Source organism: Triticum urartu, chromosome 1 (genome assembly GCF_003073215.2).
Source record: "Triticum urartu cultivar G1812 chromosome 1, Tu2.1, whole genome shotgun sequence".
In the NCBI taxonomy this organism is placed as follows: domain Eukaryota; kingdom Viridiplantae; phylum Streptophyta; class Magnoliopsida; order Poales; family Poaceae; genus Triticum; species Triticum urartu.
In genome coordinates, this window is record NC_053022.1 from 265,971,605 (window position 1) to 265,980,208 (window position 8,604).

Consider the following 8,604-nt stretch of genomic DNA (forward strand, 5'->3'; position numbering starts at 1 on the left):
ATATATTTCTTTGCCTCTTGCATATCTTCAGGACTGAGATATAATATACCCCTCTTATTTGGAGTGGGTTTAGGCGGTGGTTCAGGAAGAGTCCAATCATCATAATTTTTCAATATAGTATTCAATAATTCTTCGGCTTGCCCAACAGTTCGTTCCCCGAAAAGACAACCAGCACAACTATCTAGGAAATCCCTAGAAGCATCGGTTAGTCCATTATAGAAGATATCAAGTATTTCATTTTTCTTAAGAGGATAATCAGGCAAAGCATGAAGTAACTAGCAAAGCCTCCCCCAAGCTTGTGGGCGACTCTCTTCTTTAATTTGAACAAAGTTAAATATTTCTGGTAAAGCAGCTTGTTTCTTATGAGCAGGGAAATATTTTTCAGAGAAGTAATAACTCATATCCCGGGGACTACGCACACAACCAGGAGCAAGAGTATTGTACCAAGCTTTAGCATCACCCTTTAATGAGAACGGAAATAGTTTGACAATAAAGTAATAGCAAGTCTTCTCATCATGAGTAAAAAGGGTGGCTATGTCATTCAACTTAGTAAGATGTGTCTCAACAGTTTCAGTTTCATAACCATGGAAAGGATCAGATTCAACCAAAGTAATAGAGAATTCATAATCCTTATCATCAATAAAGATCGGTGAAGTAGCAAACATAGGATCATATTTCATTCTAGCATTCATAGATTTTTCTTTATACTTGCATAATAATTTCTCTAGATCATCTCTATCCCTACAAGAAAGAATATCTCTAGTTGTATCCTCATTCATAACATAAACTTCCGATACCTTAGGTAATTAATATCTAGGAAGGCTAGTTCTAGCAGGTGTTTCAGGAGATTCAGTTTTAAGCTCATCATCAGATTCAACAACATCATTTTGTATTACTCTAGCAATTTGTTCATCGAGAAAGTCACCAAGTGGCACATCATCATTATCAAGCAAGGTACTAGCATCTTCTACATGATGACTGTGTACAGCATCACCGTCGTGATCATGTCCTGGAGATTCTTCATCTTCTCACCCGCCCTTGCCGTGGTGGTTGTCTTGCTGCCCTTCCTCATTTCTTGCCCGGCCCCCATGGACAACTTCATAGTCATCCTCATCACCTTGCCACCGATAGCCATCCATGAAACCACGCAAGAGCAGGTGGTCCCGCACCTGCCCGGAATCTGGGTCCGCAATAAGGCTCTTCAGCTTGCATCTTTGACACGGACATCTTATCTCCATCTCGTTCTTTTGAAGCATCTCGGCCTTTGCGGAGCTCAAAAACCTATTCACGATGCCTTCGGTCATCGTGTGGACCATGGTCGCCTACGGGGTAGAGCAAAACGATAGTTTTGAACCAAGAAAAAAAATTTGGCATGACTTTCCCGATAAATAAGACCAAAAAGAATGCATAGTGCCAAAATTCTCGCCGAAACGAAAATGAATCAACATTCCGGCAAAATATTGGCAACTATCACATTTCAAATACCGGTACCTGCAAACACAAACATATATGCAACACCACAAACATATGCAACACCACAAACATACATAGATCTAGCAAGGCCATAAAAAGTGCATGTGCACGTTGTTGGAGAGAGCTAGGGAGAAAAAAGTAGATCTACAACATAAATATAGCTTTCCCTTACTTACCTATCAAAAAAAGGTAATTTAACCACTTAATTTTGATGAATCTATGGTGCAAATGAGGTGAGGAGGAGGAGGCAGCCGACACAAGATTGGAGGAGGAGGTGGAGAGAATGAAGTGGGGAAAGTGAGTGTGTAGGTGTGGCTGTCCAAAATATCTAGCTGGTCCCAGGCTACTAATGGCGCACCACCCACAAATGCGCCATTAGTAACCCTGGCTACTAATGGCGCACCAGCTTGAGGTGCGCCATTATTAGTTTTGCACAAAAAAAGTAGTGGCGCACTGCGTTGGTGGTGCGCCATTAGTATTTTTGGAAAAATAAAAAAAATGTTACTAATGGCGCACCGTGTGTCTGGTGCGCCATTAGTGTCTACCACACTAATGGCGCATCAACTCATGGTGCGCCATTACTATATAGTAGTGGCGCACAACATGTCTGGTGTGCCATTAGTGGCCATATCATCTATAGCCCTTTTCCTAGTAGTGTAAGCATTATCCATAGCAGAAGTAGCATCATCAATAACTTGTCACATATTAGAATTTATAGCATGTGGTGGTGTTGCAAGTTTACTTATAATAGAAGGTGAATCTAAAGCAGAACTGGATGGCAGTTCCTTACCTCCCCTCGTCTTAGAGGGATAAATCTTAGTCTTAGCATCCTACAGATTCTTCATAGTGATAAATTGATAATAATCCCAAGTGACTCAACAAATATAGCTATGCTCCCCGGCACGACACCATAAAAAGGTCATCATAACCCACAAGTATAGGGTATCGCAACTGTTTTTGAGGGTAGAGTACTCAACCCAAATTTATAGATTCGACACAAGGGGAGGCAAAGAATATTTGATGGTTTTAGTAGCTGAGTTGTCAATTCAACCACACCTAGAGATTAATAATCTGCAGCAATGTGATCAGTAGCAAAGTAATATGATAGTTTTGATAATAGTGACAGCAGTAACAGTAACGGTAACAGTGATAGAAGTAGTTTTGTAGCAAGTGTAACAGTAACGATAGGAGTAGTAACTTAGCAAGAACAATATAAGATAAATTCGTAGGCATTGGATCGGTGACTTGTTGGATGAGATTCATCATGAGACAATTATAACCTAGGGCGATACGGCACTAGCTCCAGTTCATCCATATAATGTAGGCATGTATTCCGTAAATAGTCATACGTGCTTATGGAAAGAACATGCATGACATCTTTTGTCCTATCCTCCCGTGGCAGCGGGGTCCTATTGGAAACTAACGGATATTAAGGCCTCCTTTTAATAGAGAACCGTAACAAAGCATTAACACACGATGAATACATGAACTCCTCAAACTACGGTCATCATCGGGAGTGGTCCCGACTATTGTCACTCCAGGGTTGCCGGATCATAAGACATAGTAGGTGACTATAACTGGCAAGATCAGATCTAGAATATGGATATAATGGTGTTAACATAAATGGTTCAGATCTAAAATCATGGCACCCGGGCCCAAAGTGACAAGCCTTAAGCATTGCACAGTCATAGAAACATCAATCTTCAAACATAGTGGATACTAGGGATCATGTCGTAACAAAACTAACTCGATTACATGATGAATCTCATCCAACTCCTCACCGACTAGCGAGACTACGAAGGAATTACTCACTCCTGGTGGGGAGCATCATGGAATTGGCGATGGAGAAGGGTTGTTGATGACGAAGAACAAAGATCCCCCTTTGTGGAGCCCCAAACGGACTCTAGATCTGGCCTCCCGATGAAGAATGGGAGGTGACGGCGGCTCCGTCTCGTGAATCGCAATAATTCTTTCTCCCTGGTTTCTTTTGGAAAAGTAGGATTTTATAGCATCGGTTTCAGGATCTCTGTGGCCACCAGGTGGGGACAGCCCACCTGGGCGTGCCAGGAGGGGGGCGCGCCCTGGTGGGATGTGCCCACCCAGGTGCTCCCCTCCGGTGGGTCTTGGCTCCAAAACTTCTTATTATAAATATAAAAAAATCCTCGCAAAGTTTCGTTCCATTTTGAGAAATTTTATTTTTGCACAAAAACAATAGCATGGTAGTTCTGTTGAAAACAGCGTTAGTCTGGGGTTAGTTTCATTCAAATCATGCAAATTAGAGTCCAAAACAAGAGGAAAAACATTAGGAAAAGTAGATACGTTGCAGACGTATCACTACTGTTCATGGAGCCTCCATGGGGTCATGTTCATCCACCCTCCACCGGCCTCCTCGATCGGTGTCGTTTTCATCCAGCGGCAATGGCATACTACTACCACAGGGTCCTGTTCATCCAACCCTCACCGGGAACTGTTCATCCAACCCCAACCACGTACGTCTTGACTCATTCAACCAACCCCAACATTTATTGCTCATCAAGAGGCATCAGGTTCGATCGGCTTCAGATAGCAGCAGTAGGGAAGGAATCCCTCGATCGGCTTTAGTTAACATCAAGGGATCGATCGGGGTTCAGTAACGTAGCTAGTGCAATCGCTCGGGTTCAGTTAGAGCACAACGCCTCACACACACGCACGTACATGTACAAGAGAATGTGCAAACCTCTGTGCATCACTCGGCCCCGACCACCCACTGTAACCGGAAACTCCCCGAAATTTATCTCGCCCTCGCTTCTACCATGATTTTTTCTGTCATGGATGGCCCAAAGAATGTCATGGAGGTGCATCTCTGGCCCGCCCAGGACGAAAATCCCATTTTCTGTCATGATTTTTTGTCATAGAAGTAGGAGCCCACCACATCTTTGATGATACCGGGTTTTGTCACAATTATCGTCATAGAAGTGTCATAAGCATGACAGAAAAATTTCGTTCGGCCCAAAATTTCATGGATGTGTCTTTTTTGTAGTTTTTTGTGAATCTTTTGCTACCGATGTTGATCTCCGTAAGGAGAAGTGGTTTAAATATCATCTGCCTACAAAAAAGGAAATTAATTAGCCGGCCGTAGTTAAAGATGAAACTATTATTTACAATGTAGATTTAGTTGTGCCTACTGCTTATATTGAAAAACCACCTTTCCCAGTTAGGATAAAGGAACATGCTAAGGTTTCAACCGTGGTTTGCAAAAGTAATTTAATAGCACCCAAACCTCACTATGGAAGGATGCTGCTAATGCGACACTACGATCAGAGACCCTTCGACGAAACTGTGTACGATGCAATAATCGCAAACAGTGGTGTAAATACCCGTCAAAAAAGGTGCAAAACGTTTGCGATGGAGGATGCATCAAACATGGTTCATATTTTAGTTGCATGTGCGATGCGGGGCATAGGGTTCAGTTCAATTAACTATTTGCGATGAGGAGGAACAAAAGAAACGGGCAGCCACATGTAGGTGTGTGCGATATACAACATATGGTTCACTCGAATGAACTGTTTGTGATTAGGTAACACAAAAGAAACGGCTAGCCAGATCAAGGTGTGTGCGATATATGGCATGCGGTTCACTCGGATGAACTGTTTGTGTTGAGACAAGAGAACAAAAATGGTTCAATATAACAAGATTTGTGTGATACGCGGCAAACAGGTCTGTAATCAGAAATGTGTGCGAAGACCGATAATAACACAGACGGTTGCTACTAATAAGACGTGTGTGTTGTGCGATGGGATTGCAAATAGAACAACAACATTATATACACACTTATAAGGACATGGTTGCACAATCAAATTAAACATCCACTTACATAGGTGGCTACTACAACCATGGCATTTGCACACACCAAAGTAAACTATTACATGCATAATTACATAGGTGGCTTCTACACACATGACATTTCCACACACCAATAAAGTAAACTATATAATACATGCATGATTAACTAGCATAAACAATCATCTGATCGTCATCTACTTGTTGTGACGCTTGCTCTGCTTGTGGCTTGATCCGGGCTTGTCGGTTTGGGTAATGAGGCACTTCCTCATGTCAACGATCTGCCTGTGCATCTCATAGCATGTGTACATGCTCTTGGCCATGAACTTGAGGTGAGGTTCATCTAGTTGTCGCATCCAGGCCTTGTGCCAGGATAGGGGACTTGTTCTCTGGGCATCCTGCTTCATCTTTTCGTAGTAGGGGTCGATGATGGCCGATGCGAGTTCGACCAAGGAGTCCTTCTTCGTGTATATAACCTTAAATTTAACCAAAATAGTGTTAATGCATGTTATAAAAATTGTATAGATGGAAACTATGTTCAAATACGACTCCAACGATATAATGTTTGGCGACATGCATTCGTAATTTATTAGTTAAATCCTACTTATAAACCAGGACAGGGGTATAGTAGGTAATTAAATCGCAAACGTTTTTTATTAACCTTATGTGTATGTGGCTTTCGTCCTCCTCTCGCACGTCTTGTCACCCCACTGCCGCAGACGGCTTACAGCGCAAGCTTGCGCAATGATGTTGCTTGAAGCTACGTCGGTATTTCCCCAAAGAGGAAGGGATGATGCAGCATAGCGGCGGTAGGTATTTCCCTTAGATATGAAACCAAGGTTATCGAACCAGTAGGAGAACCAAGCAACACAACCTAAACAGCCCCTTCACACAGATAACAAATCCTTGCAACCCGACGTGTTAAAGGGGTTGTCAATCCCTTTTGGGGTACAGCGCCTCAAGTGGCAAACGGACGTGTGATAATTTGTAGTAAATTGATAGATCGAATGCTAAATAAAATAAATAAAGAAAAATTGCAGCAAGGTATTTTTGTATTTTTGGTTTAATATATCTAAAAATGAATGCAAGAGAAAAGTAGATCGCAAAGGCAAATATATGAGAAAGAAGACCCGGGGACCGTAGGTTTCAGTGTTTCACTAGTGGCTTCTCTCAAGAAAAATAGGAAATGGTGGGTAAACAAATTACTATTAGGCAATTGATAGAACTTCAAATAATTATGACGATATCCAGGCAATGATCATTATATAGGCATCACGTCCAAGATTAGTAGACCGACTCCTGCCTACATGTACTACTATTACTCCACACATCGAGCGCTATCCATCATGCATCTAGTGTATTAAGTTCATGGAGAAACGGAGTACTGCAATAAGAATGATGACATGATGTAGACAATATCTATCTATGTAGAGATAGACCCCATCATTTTATCCTTAGTAGCAACGATACATACGTGTCATTTCCCTTTTTGTCACTGGGATCAAGCACCGTAAGATCGAACCCACTACAAAGCACCTCTTCCCATTGCAAGATAAATAGATCAACTTGGCCAAACAAAACCCAAATATCGGAGAAGAAATATGAGGCTATAAGCAATCATGCATAAGAGATCAAAGAAACTCAAATAACTTTCATGGATATAAAAAGATAGATCTGATCATAAACTCAAAGTTCATCAGATCCCAACAAACACACCGCAAAAAGAGTTACATCATATGGATCTCCAAGAGACCATTGTATTGAGAATCCAGCGAGAGAGAGGAAGCCATCTAGCTACTAACTACAAACTCGAAGGTCTACAAATAACTACTCACGCATTGCCGGGGTACTGATCCACGGGCACCTATGGGACCGGCGGGCCGGGTCCCTTTCGGTTCGGCGGGGGCGGAGGTCGCACAAAGAGCAGATCGAGGCGAAACACACGAGCGGTTTACCCAGGTTCGGGCCGCACGGATGCGTAAAACCCTACTCCTGCTTTGTGGTATGTATTGAGTTCTTGCTCGGGAGCGCGGAGTGCTACAGTACACACCAGCAGCTAACGAGACCGAGCGTGAATGTTCTCTGAACTAGCTAACCCCCCTTACGTTGCGCATGGGCCTCCTTTTATATGCTCAAGGGGTCACCGACAGGTGGCAACGAAGGCAAAGGGTAAAAATGGAAAGGTGCTGCAGTAGGTACAGCTACCTGCTACAGTATATCATACCTAACCCTGACGGCAGGGGACAAGGGCATTAAATGCCCGTCTGTGTCCCCTAAACAGTGTAAAAGGGACCGTCAGGGACGCCACCGCTCGCCATGATGGCAATCTTGTCAGTGCCGCTTGCCACCGCATGCCGCTGGCTGGACAGCCTCCCGCCACGTACGCCTGGAAGGGTCCCAGAGCGACACGTTGGTGGATGTGCTGGAGCGCGGGCACAGAGTGGTGTCTTGCCGCGGCAAGCGCCTTGCCGCGGTCATTGTCTTGTCGCGTCCGGGAGCTTGTCACTCACCAGGCCTTGCCGGGACGCGTGGCGCATCGCGGTAAGTTCCTTGAGATGCCTTGGGTGGCCTTCCCGGCAAGCTCCTCTTGCCAGGGTCTTGTCTCCTTAAGTGCCTTGCCTTGGTTGGCCTTCCCGGCAAGCTCCTCTTGTCGGGATCTTGGATACTTTGTTCTTGAATGGCTCTAAATGAACCTCGGAGGATCTTGGCGATCACCCAGCAAGCCTTGCCGCGGGATGCTGCGACTGCCCGTGCACAAGTTCGGGATACTAGGGTACCCCTACTCTAGTACACCGACAGGAGCCCCCGGGCCTGGGCCATACACGGTGCCGAGCGCTGTTGGGCCAGGCCCAAAACAGGGCACGGGCACGCGCAGCCTAGGTTACGCCGTATCTCTCTCCGTATCCACCGCGCCCTCCCCGAACGGCACGCGTTGAATGCGGCGTCGTGGGAGAGATCGTGGGTGGTTTCTTTATTCGGAAATGCGGAACGTCCGCCCCCTCTCTCTTTATAAGCAGGGGAAACAGGGGAAGTTCGCCTATTCGCCCGTTGCTGCTCCAATCTCAGAAATCTCCGCCGCTCCCTCGTCTTCCCAAAGCTGAGAGAGAGCAGTGCTCTGCCCCCCATCGCCACCAGCACCACCAACGCCGTCGACCTCCTCCACCACTCCCGCCATGGCTCCAAAAGCCGACAAGGGGAAGGTCGTGAAGTCGACCGAGGCGCAGCGGCTTGCGGCGCTGCGAAAGGAGCGGGCAGTCTTCCCCCCCCCCCCAAGCTTGCCGCGAGGGAGCTGAGGGAGAACTACTACCTCTT